The sequence below is a fragment of the Gallus gallus genome, chromosome 7 (genome assembly GCF_016699485.2).
Source record: "Gallus gallus isolate bGalGal1 chromosome 7, bGalGal1.mat.broiler.GRCg7b, whole genome shotgun sequence".
In the NCBI taxonomy this organism is placed as follows: Eukaryota; Metazoa; Chordata; class Aves; order Galliformes; family Phasianidae; genus Gallus; species Gallus gallus.
The window spans coordinates 3014985-3033964 of record NC_052538.1 but is presented as its reverse complement, the minus strand read 5'-3'; the positions used below and the strand labels follow the sequence as shown (position 1 = coordinate 3033964).

Here is an 18980-nt window from a genome sequence, read left to right as displayed (position 1 = left end):
AGCTTTGTTTTTTGAAGATCCCGAGGACTAGAAACCACTAGTCTCTCCAACAGTTTTCTCCCTCCCTGTGAAGGTCAGGATGCCCTTGGTGCTGACTGGATTGACACAGGAGGCTTCACAGCACTCAGCATCTATTTCTCCTTCCCACATTTGTCTACGTCCTTCCTTGTTCTCCCATAACTCTATCACCTGGGATGGTTTTGACAATTCTTTCCTACGTGCTCAATCTGATTTAGTTTCCGTATATTTCCCCAGGGACTTGAATTGCTGTTCATGCCCCATTTAGTTTCCTTTTAGAGAGAACACCTCTCGGTGTAAATGTAGTGTCCTTAGCCCCAGGAACATGAAGAGGAGTGTGGAGCAATTTCAAGGCTGCTCAACTTCTTTGACTCTTACTTTGCTCACTTTCCTACTGTTCTTCAAGGAGGAGCTCTCTCTGGACCTATAGAATTTAGTCAGTGCACCAATTTGATTTCTCATTTCATGCACTCTCTGCATTGTCTGCATGAAAACATAGCCCAGTCACAGCTTTTGTCCCCTTGCTCTCAACAGCAACAAGTTGTCACACTTCAACCACCAATCACTCCTTGGGAAAAAAGAAGTCTTATAATGAGTACGGGAGTGTTCTCAACTATGGCCAGTCCCTCGCTGCTCCTGGTTGCTCTGCCAATAGCATAAGCCAGGGGGGTGAACCAGTTGGATTGGAGCATTTCAGAGAAGTACTTGCTTGTCTGGAAGGCAGCCTTTAGAAATGTAAACGTGTGTAGGAGGATCCATGCTTCAGGCTGGCTCCTCAGAACAGAACAACTTTTAATTAATTTTCTTAAATACTGCCACAGGCTCCTCTTAAATTGATGAGAAGTGCATTCCACTTTTCTTTACAGAAAGGCATTGTAGATTACACTTAATCTGATTAGGCAGAAAAAAAAAAGAAGAAAGCCAGCTGTGTCCTGAGGGCTTTAAATATCTCCTTTTAAACAGAGAACACTGTTTATATCAATCCATATTAGTAAGAGGTAAAGCATAGCTAAACAATCATTTTAAAATATCACACAACTATTTTCTTATTGAAGCCTCCTCGTTATGAAGGCATTTTACAGTAAAAAGAAAATCTGAGCAAAAACTGTAATTTACTGACTCCGAAAGTGTTAAAGAATTAAAGCAGTTAGAGATCTAAGATTATCTACAAAGGAAATGAGCCTTGAGACCTGTATCGCAATGTATTTGGTTACAATTTCATTTCTGAGGGAAATTATAGTTAAAAAAAAAAATCACATAAATCTTTTCAAATAAGGAAAGAGATACTGAGGAATCAGGATGAGATTATATCTCCTGGCCATTACTTCCATCCAGAGGACTTTATTTTGCAAAGCAGCTGAATAACCTTACCCACATGAGCAATGAAAAGCCAGTTCATCACTTTAAATTAGTGGTCCCAGTTGACTTAATTGAGCCCTGAAAAAGGCCCCTGAGGCTAGACTGTGTCAGTGAAGGCTGTCCTGGTTATGACAAAGCAAGGAACAGAAACCCATACCCTGTTCTTTTTTTGTTACCTTACTACATGTTTGTTAGCTAATGGATGAAAGCAGAACCATGAAGACTGTTGTTAATGGGAGAGGAGAGACTGTGAGCCTGCCTTTAGTTTGGATATTTGTCTGACATTTATCTAATTACTCTGACACAATCTCCTCAATGAGGTAAAGACCAGAAGCATGAGGAGATGCTGGAGAGAAGGTTAAAAATGAAGTACAGCTACACTAACCACTGAGGCTTAAGAAGAGTGAGAGGATATGGCCAAGCTATATGTATTGTAGCGGGATACAGTGGACTGAAATTAAAAAGAGGTAACATGACTGGAAGTAGAGTCATGTAGAACAGATCAGTTGGAAAGGATCTTTAAAAGTCACTTAGTCCAACTGCCTCATCAGTAATCAGTAAGGAAATTGAGTAATTTTACAAGTGATTTACAGGCATCCAAAGGAAGACAAGGAACTCACCAATGTGTTATGCCAAGGAGAATGCTTCACTTTTGAAACTGACTGGACAGTGGCGTTCAAGAGCATTTGGTCAGCTCTCTTACTTGTTTCATCCTGGTGGCCTCCATCATCTGATATTCAGAAAACAAAGAAAAGGCTGTATTTTGTTGCTGTATTATTTTTTTTTTCTTTCTTACTACCATCTGAGCTAAAAGACCTACAGCAATGAGGTATCTGGTGCCAGATGGGATAACTGCTGCTGCTAAGAGCAGATAATCTGAACACACTTCAACACTGTCACCCCCATATCCAAGCTTCAAAGCCAACTTAAGCCAAGACAAAGCAGCCACACTCAGCACAGTTGACAAGTTCACACCAATCAGGTGATCAGATCACCTTACAAAGGATAATACCCATAGTTGATAAGATGTCTACGTTATCGTATCCTTTATCACCTTTACCCCTAAAGTCAATAGGAAATGAATATAATAAGCATCAGCAACAACAGCCTACCTTTCTGGGAAGGCATGGGACCTGGTTAGCATTAAGCAGCCTAGGATACAAGTAATTTAACCTGGCCCTGCTCATCTGATGAGCTCTTCTGATGAAAACCACAGAACCAACTTCTCCTTAAAGGCAATGCCAATTATCTTGTCCCAGAAGCAATCCACCTTCTAAAAGCAGGTCCAACCTCCAATTTCAGTGATGGAGATAATCAACTAGAGGAACACGGGGGTGTGGTGGACTCACCACCAGTTTTAAGATCAGAATTGGATGACTTTCCCAGATGTCTCTTGTAGCTCACATGGAAGTCAGAAGCAAACAGTAGATATTAAATGACTTTTTTCAGATTGTGTTATACATGACATTCAAACAACTGCAGTGTCTTCTTCTAAATTAACTTCTAATAGAATTTGAAATAAGCAGTCCAGACTTAGAGGCTTCATCATGGAATAAACATTAAAGAAGGAAGTGATGCTGTTAGACAATAGAGTTCTGCTGAAAACGCTAGTGCATGTCATACATCCAGTTTTAAGATCAAGATATAAAATAGGTTTGTAAATATCATACTATCACTCATCATTCAAAAATCAGCCAGCAGGACGAGAACCAAAACAACAAATGTACGAGCTGTAATCATATCACTAGGCATCCTTTATGCCTCTAATAAAATACTGGAGTTCAGTTCCCGCTGAGAGTAGGGAAAAGCTGATAGGACTCTGATGTTGCATGGCAAACCAGAGAAACCTTGTCTGCAGATAAAAGAAACATAAACTCTAATGAAGACATGCTTTAAAAAAAAAACCCCTTTCTCAGCCTAATAGCCTAAAGGCAGCTTAACTAAAATGTCTGAGAATGAAAACTGATCTGTTTAATTAATGCCAAGCTCTAATCGTTAACAGTAATTACATAACAAAAACTATCTCAAGACAGGGATTCATGCACTAGGAAATTAAATACAGTAGACAAAACAGTAATTAAAGAGCTGAACATTTTTGCTTATGAAACAGCATCTAATACATTTACACTTGCATAAACGCCGCATTGTGTCCTTCAGCTGTGGCACAGAAGAAACATCTCAGCTGGTGATCTACCTGACACTGCACTTCCAACACCATCTGTGGGGTTCACTGCTATGTTTTACTTCCATATGTGTGAAGAAGCCACAAGCTGCTGCTTCCCATGCTTTCCTTCCTTGACGTTGCTGGTTCAAGAGTCAGGTGACCACTAGCCACCAAGCCAGTACTTTGAGAGCAGCATGGGCCATAGGCAAAGAAATTAGGAGGCATCAAATGAAGTTAGAAATGGACAAGTTTAGAATAAATGGAGACATACTTCAAATAAAGCAGAAGGCTATAGGTCTGCAGTTGACACGGACAGCAAAGGTACCTGGACAAAATGACTGTGTATCAACCTCATGGATGAGAAATGAAACATTTTACCTTGGAAACCAGAGCTGCAAATGGCAGAAAACAGCATGCAGGCTCGGGAAAGACTGAATGAGTGAATTGTTACAGAAGCCTATCCCTTCTTCATGGCTACTGCTGGCACACGAGACACAGAGCCCTTTCAAGACCCCCGTTTTACATGGAGACTTTGGGGGTGGGTCGGCCCTGTTTTAATTTCCGCTCCCAATCCCTTTTCATCACAACACATTAGACTTTGCTACAATGCTTTCAAAAGGTTGGAGTATTAGGTTTACTTGGTGAATCTGTGTTTGCCATTGTGGCCACTTACCTTCACAGCAGCGCATTTCCACCTTGAGGCCACTGCCTTCTGCTAGGGCAGACCCCAGAGATGCTCTTCCCACTGCAAATGTGTCCTCTGCCTCAACAGCTGCAATAAGCTCTGTGTACCAGGTAGGGCTGGAACCACTGCCTGCCTGCAGCTGCAATGATGGCATCTCTCCCTTGCACAATGACAGATTATGCACAACTACTGAGCTCCTGCAATCTTGGCTCCCTGTGCTATTTTTAAAAGAGCACAGCAAACCCCACTGGTACAGCAACCTCCACTTCCAAATACCTGCAGCGTTCCTGACTCTCCCCTTTGCTCCCAGCATTCAGTTGCCATTCCTTCTCCTTTAACTAGAAAGAGAGAGCCATCCAAAAGCAAGCAAACCCAAATGGCTCATTTCCTTGCCTGCCTTGTATTTCTGCAGCGTGCAAGGCTGGCGTTCCTGCTGCCTGGTGATCCCTCAGCATCAGTGCCTCTGAGAGATACAATACTGGATGCTATCAAGAACCTGCTGAGCCACTGTGGCTGATGCCCTCTCCACGGAGCAGTGCTCCCACCAACCTAATGCATCACCCAGGGTTAGCCTGCTCCTTCCTTTCTGCTCCCAGACACTTGCTCAGTTGAGGTCATTTGGCCACAGATGCCTCAGTATGCTATGCAAAAAAAAGGAGGTGAACCCTTCCTCTCCCTCCACCTCTGGTTACGTTCCCCCCCTACCCCCTTTCCACAAAAAATCTGAGCAGAATTTGGCTCAGTCCATCCTCTCCCTTCTGCCTCCTGCTCCCCGCTCACAAAAGCTTTCCTTTGTCAGATGTGTTGGCCTGTGACTGACAAGCAATTACAATAAGTAATTTCATTTCAGTGGAAGATAATAAAACGTGATACCGTAACTACCCACAGAGCCTCCAAAGTATTCATGTTCACTCTAATAACCTGGTGAGATGCTGTTAATCTTGACAGAGGCTGCCCAGCAGGTGCTGGGGAGCTGAATCTTCATATTCCTTCACTGTTTGCTGATCCTTCCACAGGGAGAGCTCCAAGCTGTTAAAATGCAATGGCCCTGCTCTATTTTTTAATTACATTTAGTTTATTAGAGGCACAATCAGATGCATAACTAATCTTGGAGCCTGCCCTGCCTTGCTGAGGAGGGAGAGGGAGGTCTGACTCACGCAGGCTCTGCCTCGGCTGCGTGGAGCTGCTTTCCTGTGGGAGACAGAGAGATGGGGAAGGGGAATGTGCAGGGCAGGAAGAACTTGGTTGTTTTCCTAAGCAGATGATTTTTACTGACACTTCCCTCCTCTGCCCGGGAACCCCTTCGATGCCAGCTGCTTTTCTTTTCCAATATTCCTACTACAGCTAAGCAAAGATTGAGGCTGATTAGTCATTTACATTCAGTCCACTTGTCCCCTCAGGAACAGAGTGCCAATTGGCTGTGTATGGGAGAGAGGATGGATGCATTTGGTACCGAAGAAATACAGGCATTCCCCTTAGGAATCCTGCATTTACCAGCACTGCAGAAACAATACTGCCTTTCCCTGAGATGCCTCTTGTGGACACACATCAGTGAGGGAGGAAGAGTTTGGAAAAAGGAGGAGACAGGCAGCAGCTCCCTAGAAATGGAGGCCACTTCTTTGCTTCTCAACAGGGAAATTGCTTCCGCTCCCCTGTGGAAGCACAGGGGAGAATTACCCTCTTTTGCTCAAGCATCAGGGATGGCTGTTTATCACAGCAAACCCTAGGTCCTTCCTTTGAGAAAGCAGCACTTGCATCAGGAGCACCTCAGTGCCCTAACATTAGAGCAGTGATGTGAACAGTGATGCTTGTTTCTAACAGAAAGCCTGGTTACTTCTAAGACATGCATCACCCTGGTGCACAGGCCATGGCCTCTGCTCCTGAGCAAGCAGAACCCTACTGTGCTGCCAAAGCAAAGGCAGATCAACCCTGCTCAGCATCCTGCAGCACTGCAAAGGATGATTAAATGCTCATGACCTGATGAGGCCAACAAGGAGCTCACAGAAAACGGTGGTCTGAGCAGTGACCTTCACAGAGACCAACCTGGTCTCCCCGAGACCCACGTGATGCAGAGGGCAACAGAGAGGGTTTCTACAGCAGAGATTATGAGTTGGGGTTTTTTGACAACCTTGTTTTCTGTAACCGTAAGTACATCATAATGGAGGTGAGATGGCAGAGATCTCTTTGGAGATGGGTATTTTGAGGACCAAACTGTAATTATGCTCCTTTTAAAGGCATGCAGTCAGAAGACTTGCTCACAGTCAAGGGCAAAAGGTCTAAAAGGCTGTTACTAAAACTTCCAAGACTGATTGCAAAGCAAGAATCTAGCTGCAAAAGGACCAGCATGTTCCTCATTAAAATCCACCTGGCTGCTGTTCAACAGTGTCTTGTTCTTGTTATTAAATTGTTTTCCAAGCTCTTGAGGAGTAACAAATGCTTGAAGAGCAACTGAACTCTGAAGGAAATGACAACAACTGCGATATGACTGTCTTAATTCTTCCAAAGATATTGTGAAGATCTCTATACAAGAGCAGGTGGGTTCCAGGATAAAACTGCCAATATTAACCCTTCAGAAAGCAAGCTATAACCCATGTCTTACTCTTTCAAAAACAAAGAAGTGGGAATGGTGTAAGCACTGTTACAGTCATTTCAATCAATAGATCTCCAGATCCTGCTGACCTTAGGGGAAACAGTATTCCTGGTGGAGAACACTCCTCTACAGCACACTGCGTGGACCTCTCCGAGAGCTAATTCCTTTGCTCTCCTTCATTTCTTTACAATTAGATGAAGCTTCGAAGGGAGGCATAATACATATTTTGAAGATAGTCAAGCTGTATTTTTCTCCAAATACTGTTCAAAGAAAAAGCCATAGGATGTTGCTGGTATCGTCTGGAAATCTTACATCCTTGGACACCATGACCTTTAATCCAAAGGGCCTTCTTGAGTTTGCATAGTAAAAAATGAAGGAAAAAAATGAAATTCAGTATTTTTTTTTTAATAATGAGAGCATGGGAAATAAATAACCTTGAGCCTTCGCTCCTCCAAGAGGAGAGGTGATGTAAGAGCAAGCTAAGCACAGCTGACTTGTCTGGATTTAGAAGTATGGTCCAAAGCAACAAGAGAGCCTCTTGCATAAAATAAAAAGGTCAAGAGTATAAAGATGTGATCTCGCTGGGGGAAGAGAGCCAAGAAAACAGTTCCCTATTTAAATAGCTGATTAAACAAAATATAATTAAGGCTAGCTTGGCCCCTTTCCCAGAGTTCATAAACCCACACAAGGAATCTCCTTTGGGGGCAGTACTGCCTGACATGTGCCTTATTTAAATCAGGCCATTTAAATAGCTGACCTTTTTTAGTGTCGGCTCCTGCTTGTTCCTGTACCAGCATCTCTTTCTGCAGCTAACCTTTCGTCCTGCAGCCTGCCTGCTTGTGGCTTCCCCACCTTAAGTCACAGCACTGACTTAGCAGGAGCCCAATGGGATAAACTAGAACTACAAAAGGATGAGAAAAGGAAATCCTTTGCTGCATTTTTGCTTCCTGGGTCCCATTCACTGAACAATAGCCTGGTTTACATAGCCTCAAAGGGCTGAGTGACTGAAAATCCCCAGTTGTAAAAAACAGAACCACATTTTGAGAGCAACATTACACAGAGCTAATCCAAGAGGATATCTGGACTATTGCCATCAAGCTTACCGGTACCCCAAAGCCTCATTTGGCCTTCAACAGCCTGATGGACTGGTACCAGTAACCCACTGCTTGGCTAAGCCCGAGGAACAGATTTTTAGCAGCAAATTAAATCTCCTGGGCACAAACCCAACCTAACCTGTTCTGCAGCTTCCAGACAGGCGTCTTGCATCCCATGAGCCCATAGCTCAGGCAGGCCTGACTCTCCATGTCCGTACTGACCACACAGATCTCTCATGTTTCTTTGCGTGGAGCACAAGGAATTTCCCTTTTGAAAAGAAAAAAAAAACACATCAGAAAAGCCAACTCATAACCTTGAAACCACAAGAAGGAATGGGATGGGGCTTCTATCTAAAATACTCACTAAGGTTGGATTCAAAATCCTTGAAGTCAGCGAGAGTTTTTGCATTGACTACAGGAGGTTCTGCATCAAAATTTGATCTAGGAAGGAAGAGCAGAATTGTGGTTATTGAGGGCTTTCATTAAAGTAAAACAGTGACTCCAACACAAGTGTCAGAGTTAATGAAAGGACAAACGATGGTTCATTGCTCAGCGAGTTGCGCACGCTTATCCTGCACAATAAGTTATGCAGTAAACACTTTGCTTCCAGGGTACATTTACTTTATTCTGATTCCTCTCAGATCTTATTTGCAAGAGAACAATATAAATTCAGAAAGCGATCTCCCAAATACACACAAAGAAAACGTAAAACACGTCCCCCAGTCAGCAAGTCCAAAAGCTATTCAGACTTCACCTCTCACTTATTCACAATGCCGCAAATATTTCCCAAGTTCTTGATTAAAATCCCTGTAATCGTACTGATTTTAGTCTGAATTGATACTCCTCCACATATTTAGCACACATGGCTGCTCGCTCTTCAGAGGAGAGCTGATGTGAAACACTTGCAGAAGCAGAGTGGACACGGCCCTGAACAGTGTTGAATGAGGCTGATGGAGAGACCGAGTATTTGGCTTTTGTATCTGAATCCCTGGGAAACGTCTCGGCAGTCTTTATGACCCCCATCACAGTAAGCAGCACAGATGGATCTGTGAGATGGAAGGTCATGAACAAAATGTGCATCCATATTGTGGAGCTGCCAAAAAATAACTCACAGCAGCTTTACCAGGCCTGCTGATTTACCGTTCGTTCCTCCATCGCTCCTTTAAGAAATCTCTTTGAATTGCATCCGTTGCATGCCCACTACCAGAATGCACACATGAAAACTGACTCTCGTGGCTGGCAGTTCCACATTGACTTAGTCTCCCCTTCAGTGAATTACAGCCTCAAGTTGGAAAGACCAGAAGAAAACTACTTAGAGATTTCAGCCCATTAGTTTAAAGTTAGAGAGCAAGATGAATGGAAACTCCCATTTATGTGGCAAACAGGGAAACCCAAGGATGCCAAAGAAGGCACAGACCACAGCAGTGTATTTATAAAAAGAACAACAACAAACCCCAAATGCTCCTCTTGCCCCATGCTTTAGCCACCAGCCACCAAGTTTTCTAATATATGAAGTGATTTTTTTTAATTACCATCAGTGCTTGATCTGAACTGATGACCCCAAGGCTATTTTCCTGCTGATTCTCACACTCATAAAGACTCTTTTTTCCTTCAGCTTTCTTCCACCTAGTTATTCTAACGTCTATTTCCAACGTGACATACTTAATAGCATTTTTTTCTCTGATCAACTTCTCAATCGTCCCTACCAAAACACTTTGCTCTCTTTTCTCCCCTGTAATACTTCAGGAAGGAAGCACTTTCTTGAGACCATTACCTAGAGTTAATGGCCTAGAATCTCAAATGTCCTTAAGCATACCTCCTTCCTCCAGAGCTGCAGGAGGCTGTGGTTTCACTCAGGCACTCATACTATTCAGAACATAAACAGACCCAAATAGTCCATTCAGGACTATTCTGATTTTCCTTCTCCAGCAAGTTTCATTTGTTCCAGGGCTTGGTGGCCCTGAGAGGAGAGAGTTTGGTGTTAGAAACATGAAAGGATGAGAAACCGTAGCCCAACTCCAGTTCAACCAAGCCTTCACCAGACTCCTGCACTGCTTACAGGGCATTTACACATAGAGGAGCGGCAGCTTATAAACCTGCTCACAACACGGACATCAGCAGGAGACAGTTTTCCACTTCTGACACAGAAAGAAACGAAGACACATCGCCTTCCCCTTCCCTCCTTGGGACAGAGGTAACCCCATCTCCGTCCCTCTCTCCCTCCAAGAAATGACCACGTTCCCAGACAAAATGCAGATCCTGCACATTGTTCCAAATATCCCAACTTAGACACCAGCAAAATGGTATTCCTCCTCTCAGGGAAATACGCTGCTAGCCCAGATCAATCTATTTGCAAAGGCCAGGAAGAGAACTTCCCTTTAGCCCTCTAACAAAATGATCTCAGACATCAGAAAATCTGCAGTAGAAATGGGCTTCTGCCTACTGAATCTGCAGAGTCTGCTTTTTTTCCTCGTGTGTGGTTTGTTTTAAACCTCACTTACGTAACGTTTATTTATCGTAGCCACGCAAGCTAATTCATGTATATGTATTTAGTATAAAAGCGTTTGAATTAATGTTCCCTGCTTGTTTACTTTGAAGGACTGAATGCCCCCTCAGGAAGACATATTGATCTTGAAGGAGGCCGTTCTCCGATGAACGCTGCTGCTTCCTGCAATATTTATGGCATCTGAAGCCTTTTCTCTGCTCTTGATCTTTTGGAAAGGGATCCCAGAGGAGGGCGACAAAGCCTGCAGAGGGGAGGAGGAAGAAGTAGTACAAGAGGGGTCCCTCTGCTCCAAGTGCAACATGGAAATGTAAACAGGAAGGTGATCAAAGACTGTGGCTGTTTCTAAATTAAGCACTTAAAGTTAATATTAATGAACGTGAGAGGAAAAAACCATTGAGCCAGCTTTATGGAGAGTGCTAGGTTGGAAAAAATCAGCGGCTTCTCTCAGTTTTGCAGCTCAATTCTGCTAACGTAGGCCACGTCACCTACAATTTTTAGGCCAGCCAAAAAGACTGGTGTCAGTGGAAACATTGCAAAGTAACCTCTTTGTGGTCTAGCACTTGCTCTCTTTTCAATTACTCCACGTGGCATAGTTACTATTAAAAATAAAATATTAAATACTTCTCTTTTCTTCTTCAGAGCAGAGTTTGGGCTCCATAAGAGCTGGGAGAATGAGGAGAGCTCACTTGCTGTGCGTGTGATGTCCTCCCTCCACCTACATCTCAAAGAGAAATCACCCCCCTTTGGGTGATCATTGATTTCATGGCACAGCAAAGAACAAGCAGAAGCATCTCAGAGTAGTGAATCCAGTTCTACTAAGCCCAAGTCAAAATGTATCACAGACTCACTATTTTATTCCTACTCATTTATTCTTTCTAGGGTTCAGCTGCCTCACCCTCAGCTGGGGTCATTTCCCTCCCATCCCTGGGCTCTGTGGCTACAAACCAGCTATAGGGCAGGGGTAGCTGGAAACAGCAACTTTTCTCTGGAGTCTCAGTGCACATGGACAAGGAGCAAAGGCCAATGCAGAAGGGAAAAGGCTGTGCTCCTAGGATCCCATCTACCATCCTCCATGCTTTTAATTCTCTTTACCACATACTGTACACAAGCATAGGGTTAATGCACCTCATGTATACAAGACAGCTATTGATATACAAGTCTATCTACACATGCTGCTATGGAACAGATGAGTGAGATAGGCTGCATGGTTAGCAGCTACTTTCCTTCATGTTCTGTTCCCACACAGCAAGGTACAGATAATGAGTAGAAAAACACGTTCCTCCCATTTGAGAAGGATGTGCCACAACATCCTGCAAAATAGGTAATAAGTAGAGTCATTTGCACTGCTCTTGAGGTCTATAAAACTGCCAGCTTTGAGCTGTGCCTCTCCTCTCCCTTTCCCTTTATAGAAAGCATATTTTGTCAGGAAAATCCATGCTAACATGCAGAAACCAAGGCTGAGACAGGCTGGGAAAAGATGAGACCAGAGGGCAGGGTTACATTGCAAAAAATACAGTTATCAATCAAAGAGCTTAGCTGCAACTGGCTGAAAAGAATTTGATGGAAGAATATGATCAAAACGAATTATTCATAGGAGTAATGCGATGAGAAAAGCAAAGATTCGGGGGAAAAAGTGGGGAGAGGGGGATGGATTTTACAAGCCAAATGAGTCCAAATGGGTGTGACAAGTTTCATTTCTCAAAAGTGACCTGCACCTGAAACTTCCTTGCAGGGACAGGGGATGCAGATGGGATTTCCAGAGGCCAATAAGTGGACAACAGAGGTTTAGAGCATCAAGAGCAGGATAAAGAAGTTGATGGTGACACACATGCTTTTGCCAGCACCTTTTCCACGCAGCAGAAGGAGGTTCAGCTCGCTGCTATATTAAGATGAGCTACTGAAAGACAATTTCTCCCCATAGGCTCTCAGTCAGTAGAATGGACTGCCTCAAGGCATTTTGGTGGCCAAGAGCAAAATCTTTTTAAAAAGCCGTTACAAAAACCATTACTCATTTCTCTGCAGCTATGGCCTGTGTGGAATATATACCCTCAGCTACAAACCTCCTGGCGACTCTCCTTTCCTCAAAATCAGGCAACCAGAAGTGTCAGTTGTCTCAGGTGTCCCACCCCAACGCAAAGCTCTGCACTGCTGCAGCTACCCCGTGCTCCCCAGGGGCTGGAGCATGGTGCATCCAACTCCTGTGCCAGAAAGGTCCCTCTCATAGAATGACAGGTTGGAAGCTCTAATGCCATGCCACAGGCAAGGCTGCCAACCACTACATCAGGCTGCCCAGTGCTCCCACCCAACCTGGCCTTTCAAACGGGTAGAGCAACTCCAGATCCATATGGCTGCACACAGGGGCGGCCAGGAGCCACCAGAAGCTGCAGGGCTAAAGCCTGTTGCACATCAAAGCCAACATCAGCCCTCTTCCTGCTTTTGGTGGATTTCTGCATTCATGCTGTGCTCAGTTCTTTACTGCAGAGTGTCACCAAACGGCCTCTCCTAGCTGCGTAAAGCACTTCCTGGTGCAGTCACTCAGAAAAAAGAAGTTACAGAACTTCTCTCACTCAAATACTTGTTTTAAAAGGAGATCAAAAAACTTCACCACAGCAATGACTCTCCAGGAGAGGTGTGAAATGCAGTGCTTATCAACTAGTTCAACGCCGGAGAGAGAAATGGACACCCGAGCTCATTTCGCTACATAATGTTATTAGTTATATGAAATTAGACTGTCAAATATAGCTTTATAAAACGCAAGTGGAACGCAAGAGGGCAAGGAGGAGAATGAACACACCGGGGACAAATCACTGTCACTCACAACGGAGTGCCTGGCAGACTAAGAATTAAGTTCACTCCTCAGGGCAAGCCATCCCCAGCTGTTATAAATACATTTTAATGCCCCTGTCAGAGTGCTGAAGGAGTGAGCTAGTGCAGCGTGTCAGGTGTTTTCTGTCATTCAGAGAGCTGGAAAAAGCCATGTTTCGACTGCAGCTTTGTCACTTTTGCCTCCAGCAGTGCTGAGGCAGCTCCTCCAGGGGTCAGATGGGGTGGGCGGTGGTTTGGGAGCACGCTTAGGCTGCTCCTCCTTCCATTGCTAATACAAGCAATGGATTTGTTGGGCTCCTCGGCCCTCTCTGGACTGTGACACCAAATCACCATTTAAGAGGCCGCTTGGGCTTCTCCCTGGGAGACTGACATGGTAGGATTTCAGCCATGCTTGGTTGCTGACAACATGGCTCCTGGAGACCTTGCTCAAGCTTGCACCGGGAGCTGTGCCCAGAGGGATGAGATGAGGTCAAGCCTCACTCCCAGAGCAGAAAAGAAACACTGTGGCACGGTCCCCAGAGCCATCTCCCTTCTGTCCCCTGTCAGTCCAGCTCCTAATGTCCTCCAGAAGCAGCAGCCCAGCTACAGACAGCCGTGCGGGGACGGTGAGCTAGGCTGGAGCCAATTCTCTTAGCTGCTGCTTTATTTTTCATCATTGAGAAGCCCCTTGTTCAGAAATGAGTGTGAAGATGAGGCCCTACCCCAGCTGTCAGCTGTGCAATGCCACAGCTGCACAGCACACAAAACCAGCACCAGGGCTCACGCAGGTATTTGGTAGGAGGATGACGTGGCACACCCTTCCCAGTCCATCCCAGCAATAAGATGGACAACCACAGCAGCTACTGACCGGATCCACGGAGACCTTCAGGGCCAAAAGCCAAGGCATCCTCTTGAAACAGAAAGGCTTTGTTTCTGTGATTTGTTTCATTCCCGTTGTATTTCTAAATGGCTCTTGCTTCCCTGCGACCGCCTCAGCAATAGTTCATGTACAGTAACATGCCAAGCCACCACAAAACGTCTCGGGAAGAGATATTTCACTCGGCTCAGCAGCCCTTAAAGGGAGCGTCTGCTGTCAGACACCCGTGCTCCTCACCCACTGATGCATGGGCCTGTCTGAGCGCAGACTTTGGTTCACTGCATACTCCCTGCGAGAGGGAGATGCTATCAGCATCACTGCTGCAGCAGTTCTTTAAAAACCAATGTGGGATCTCATCTTTCTGGGAGCACATGCGTGCGATTTACAACCTCGCAGCCAGCAGCATGGCAACCCAGATTACTTAATTCATCATTTCCCAAGAAGGGAAGGTGGCTGTTGAGGCACAGGGAGGTTTCAGTCAGGCGAGATCTGGGCATTATCTATTGAAGTAATGGCTTCGGAAAACACACTCTGCTTGCTAGACTTCAGCTGGATACAAGATTGCATCCCACAAAGTGGAGATCTCAACCTACCCTTAGCTGCACGCAACCAAGCCATCACCAGAACCAAGCACATAACTAATCCTGCTCATGGACGCCCACGAAGCACACAGAGACAAACAGCGAGCCTTTAAGTCTCACCCTCCTGAGGGCAGGGACTCAGCACTGTGACCAAACTACAGTGCTACGGAAGGCACTCTCTCCTCCTCTACTTTATTTCAGCATCCTTATATTCCAATTTTGTTCTAGTAGGTATCAGCCCCCAGCACCAGAGAGCACCAGGTCCAAAGGAGCTCCACCAGTTCTGCAAAGCAATATGAATGGGAAATTAAAAATACATTTGCAGTGTAGCAGATGGAATGAGACATGCAGGGTTAATTAGGTTGCATGTCCTTAGAGACCAGTGGTGGTTTCGCCCTGTGCCACCTAAGGATCAAAAACTCAGGGACTATTTCCTCAATGAAGGCACATCTACACCTCTACACTCTACATCTATATTCTCAATGAGAGGAAGAAGGTGGTTTTTCTCATTGGCATGGGTTCACTTCCCTGCCACACTTCCTGCCTCAAAAACATTCACTGGGCTGCTGGGCACCAGGAACTCTACATGTTAACACAGAAAAATACATAGGAAAAAAAAGAAAGGGACAGAAATCATGACTAGTGTAACCGTCCTTATCTTTCAGCATACCAGCACAGAGATTAATAAAGCAATAATGAATATATTATTGGGCACGTGTGCTTTTCCAGCAGGCTATGCAGCTCTTGTGCAAGAAAGAGCTCCATCTCCTGGGATGTAGCTCAGTCCCTGGGCCATTAACAGAGTCCTTGAAAGGACTCTCCCTTTTTATTTTTTACTTTTTCCTCTACTGTTGAAGATTCCCCTGTGGAAGCATTCAGAAGTTGTATGGGAGCAGAGGAAGGAGAGCTGCCTGTTTTGCTTGGAGCCCTTTGGAGGTGGCTAACACAAAACACATTGCCAACATCCAGCTTGAGAGCTTGAGGCTCAGAAAGACCGTACATAACACACTGGGTTGTTTAAAGGGAGGCTCATGTTTGTCTCTGAATTTCCCACTCTTTAGGGCACTGTTGGGCAGCTAAATCTCTGTCCTTGCTCAGAAGCAAGACAGAGTTCCGGGGGAGCTAGTGCTGCTCCTGCCAAGGAAATGCCAAACCCTACTCAGTACCTACTCAGAGTGGGGCTCCTGATAGACTTTCCCATTGGAAATAAGAAGCAACGTTTCCAAATTGGATGAGTCTTTCCTTTCTAAGTCTCCTCTTTCAGCCTGATGGAGCATGGAAGAGCTGATCCTTCTACCTCGCTCCTAGGTAGGGTGTGGATTTGCTCCCATCCGTGCCTCTGGGGCTTTTGATTTGCCTCACTGACGCCTCAGCACTCAAATTCCCTTGGCTCCCAAACCTTGGGACTAAGGCATGAGACCCACAACCAAAAGACAGGGTTTGGTTAGATCTGTTGGTTGAAAACATAGCAGTAATTTAAAGATGTGAGGCATATAACTACAAAAAGCAAAATGTTTTAAGAAAATGTATTGCAAGAGTTGATATCCCAAATTAATAATGAACTCTTGCAAATAAAGCAGAAAGTGGTCTAAAAATACTCACTGCAAGTACTTGTAATAAAATAATGACAAGATAAAATGGCAGCTATTTTTATTAGAAAATATTATTGAGTTCTTACGAGGATGGTGTCTAGCAGCTTCAGCTGGGACAGGACTCAATTACAAAGGAAAGAACATTATGCCTCAAGGTATCTACATGCTTAATTCCCTCTCCAGTCAATATCTTTGAAGATATGGCTGGAACAGATTGGCCAAGGAAAGCCAGCTGCCCTGTCCTGCAGAGGACTTGCTGACCAGAGCTGTGACACGTTACATCAGCTCTGTGACTCCTGAGGCACTGACTGGTGCTGCCTTTCAGCAGGAGCACGCTGCAGGGGGCAGCCCAGGGTGGCAGTTAATGGGATGGGTGAAGGCATAACGCTGGAGGACATTAGAAGGCAAATCATAAAAAATAAAATTGCTTTACAGCTTTACAATAAAAATGGGCATATAAAAGAAGTTCAGAAGAGATTGCTGCTTCATTCCAAACAGAGTTTGAAAATTAGCTAAAATGTATTAGGTGGCTTTTGGATCAGCAATGCAATAAATGCTGTAGTTGTTCCAGAAGTTCTCTGATCTATTTTTCAGAATGGAAAATATAAACTTATCTACAGTTTATCTTTTCCCTTGGGGCGATGGTTTTTTTTTCATTGCTTTTCTCCTTGCTCCAAACAATTAAACGATGCTACAGATAGTGCCCGTTTGATGTAGACACCCAGAGTGGTGTTTCTCTGAACTCTGTAAAATAAGCTTGTACATTATATGCCCTGCAGTGCTAGCCTGCTAGTCAGCTCCTGCCAACTTGAGGCAGTGACACACTTGGGTGACGCCAATTGCTTTTAAACAGTCCTAACTATTTGGGGAAGGAGGGCCAGGGGCAGGAGGAGAACATGCAAAAGAGCAAGAAAGCAACTTGATCACTTTCCCCCAAATCACATCTCTAACAGCTAACAGTCTGCTTGCTGTTCTCTCATGCTGAAGCTCTGTCTTATGTGGGATAGGAATTAAACTCTATTTACCAGGCAGTATTTTCAAAATGTGAGCTCCACTTTCTTTTCTTAGCCAAAGCAACCAGAAAACAGAAGATCCAAGGCGAGAATTTTCCTCAAGTTCTCATCACTGTCGTCTCTCTGCTCTTGATAGCAAAGAGTCGGCCGACCCCTGACCTATGCCTGGCTCCTCCTGGTGTGCATCACTGCCTGGACGTCTGTGCAGCCCCGCAAGTGCATGATGGGGGAGAGACGCAGCAATATCCAGCTGCACAGCAAGCTGAAGGGCTATCTGGAAGGAACATTAATTTTGGCCAAGGAGACCGTTTCAGCTAATGTATGTTCCCTAATGATTTTTAATGTCACATGGGAAGATCCACCCTTTAATTTCAAGGGCCTGCCCAAGATGTTTTGTGGCAATAAAGCACGCAAGACTTGCTCCAGGCAGGAGCATCGCCTTGTCAGAACCCAGATTGAGATTTCAGAGAATCAAAGCTTGCTGAGACATCCAGACCTTCATCGTGGTGTCTGGCACACTGGGACAGACTATTAACCCAACTCTTTCCTATAAAGCTCACTGCTCCAGAGAAGAGTGACGCACATTCCCCCACTCACTGGCTCCAGGCATTCATGCACAGTCATATTGACCCAGGGGCAGTGGTGGTGGGAATAAAGCCATCCTGAATCTGACACCAATCATTTTATATCCTGATGCATGAGGCTTAATTGCCCGTGTCATTAGCTTAGTTTGCTTCAAAAGTAATATTTAACAGATATTGTAAAGCATCATCATGCAAGTTAATTATCTCCTAGCTAGATGGGAAAATAAGAAATTGATTTGGTAGGGATTAATAAACAAAGCACAAGCCAAAAACCAAAACACAATACAGCCATCACCTAGAAGCCGTTGGGTAAAGCCAAATGTAGCCCTATGTTTGAAAAAAGCTTTTGGAATAGATATTTAAATGCAGTTAAGGGATTGTTTTTTACCCTACTCTAAAAAAGGGGAAATGGCAAGAGTTTTGAAAAACACAGAGGCATAAATATCCATCACATAGATAAATACACATCTGCAACAAGAAACCCCTGTGGGTATTTTCATCCTGGGCAGTGTGCTTTGAGGTATTTTTAAATATGGAGAGCACTGCTCCTTTACTCTCCTGACTTGCATAATCCATCAGTGTCTGCATGGCTCTGGGTCCCTGTGGTCTTCTACCACTGCTCATTCCCCATGGCACGAGTTAGTGCTTAAACTGCACCACCAAGAATGAGGAATGAAAAGGTAAATTGGATTTGCGAGTGCTTCCTTGTGCCAGGAAGGAAGAAGGAAAGGGAAAACTATTACTGACCTTTCTCCATTGCCAGGGTGCATGCTGGGGAGGAAAGGAACCAGGATGTCTCTTGATTTCACTGAGACAGAGGTTGGGGGAGGTTGAATGTCAGTGCAGGTGCCAAACTCCACGTGGACAGTCAGGTCAGATTCACTTCTGTGCTGCCTTGTCAATGCCTTCAGCGTGTCCTCCCTGCACTGATAGAGCCAAACCACACGAGATGTGTCAAATGAGTCAAATTAAATTACTAGGTGATTTCTTTGGTTTGCGCAGACTGTCTGTGGGAGGGGAGTCAAAGAGTCCCACGGAGCCCCCAGACCTTAAACCAGTTGGACATCCAAAGGCAGAAGGGACAGGGCAGCCTTGATGAAGCACCTGTGGTG

The 18980-nt window shown here is 44.7% G+C and overlaps 1 protein-coding gene across 2 annotated transcripts in view; it reads right to left on the bottom strand.

Annotated features, from left to right (window-relative positions):
• Positions 1-18600: 18600 nt before the first annotated feature.
• The window catches only part of CPS1 (carbamoyl-phosphate synthase 1), a 177872-nt gene continuing 177492 nt past the window's right edge, over positions 18601-18980 (bottom strand). For both annotated transcript variants that reach the window (XR_005861268.2, XR_005861269.2), the window contains exon 47: positions 18601-18794. The gene's annotated coding sequence lies outside the window, so the exon portion shown is untranslated. The remainder of the gene's footprint in view (positions 18795-18980) is intronic.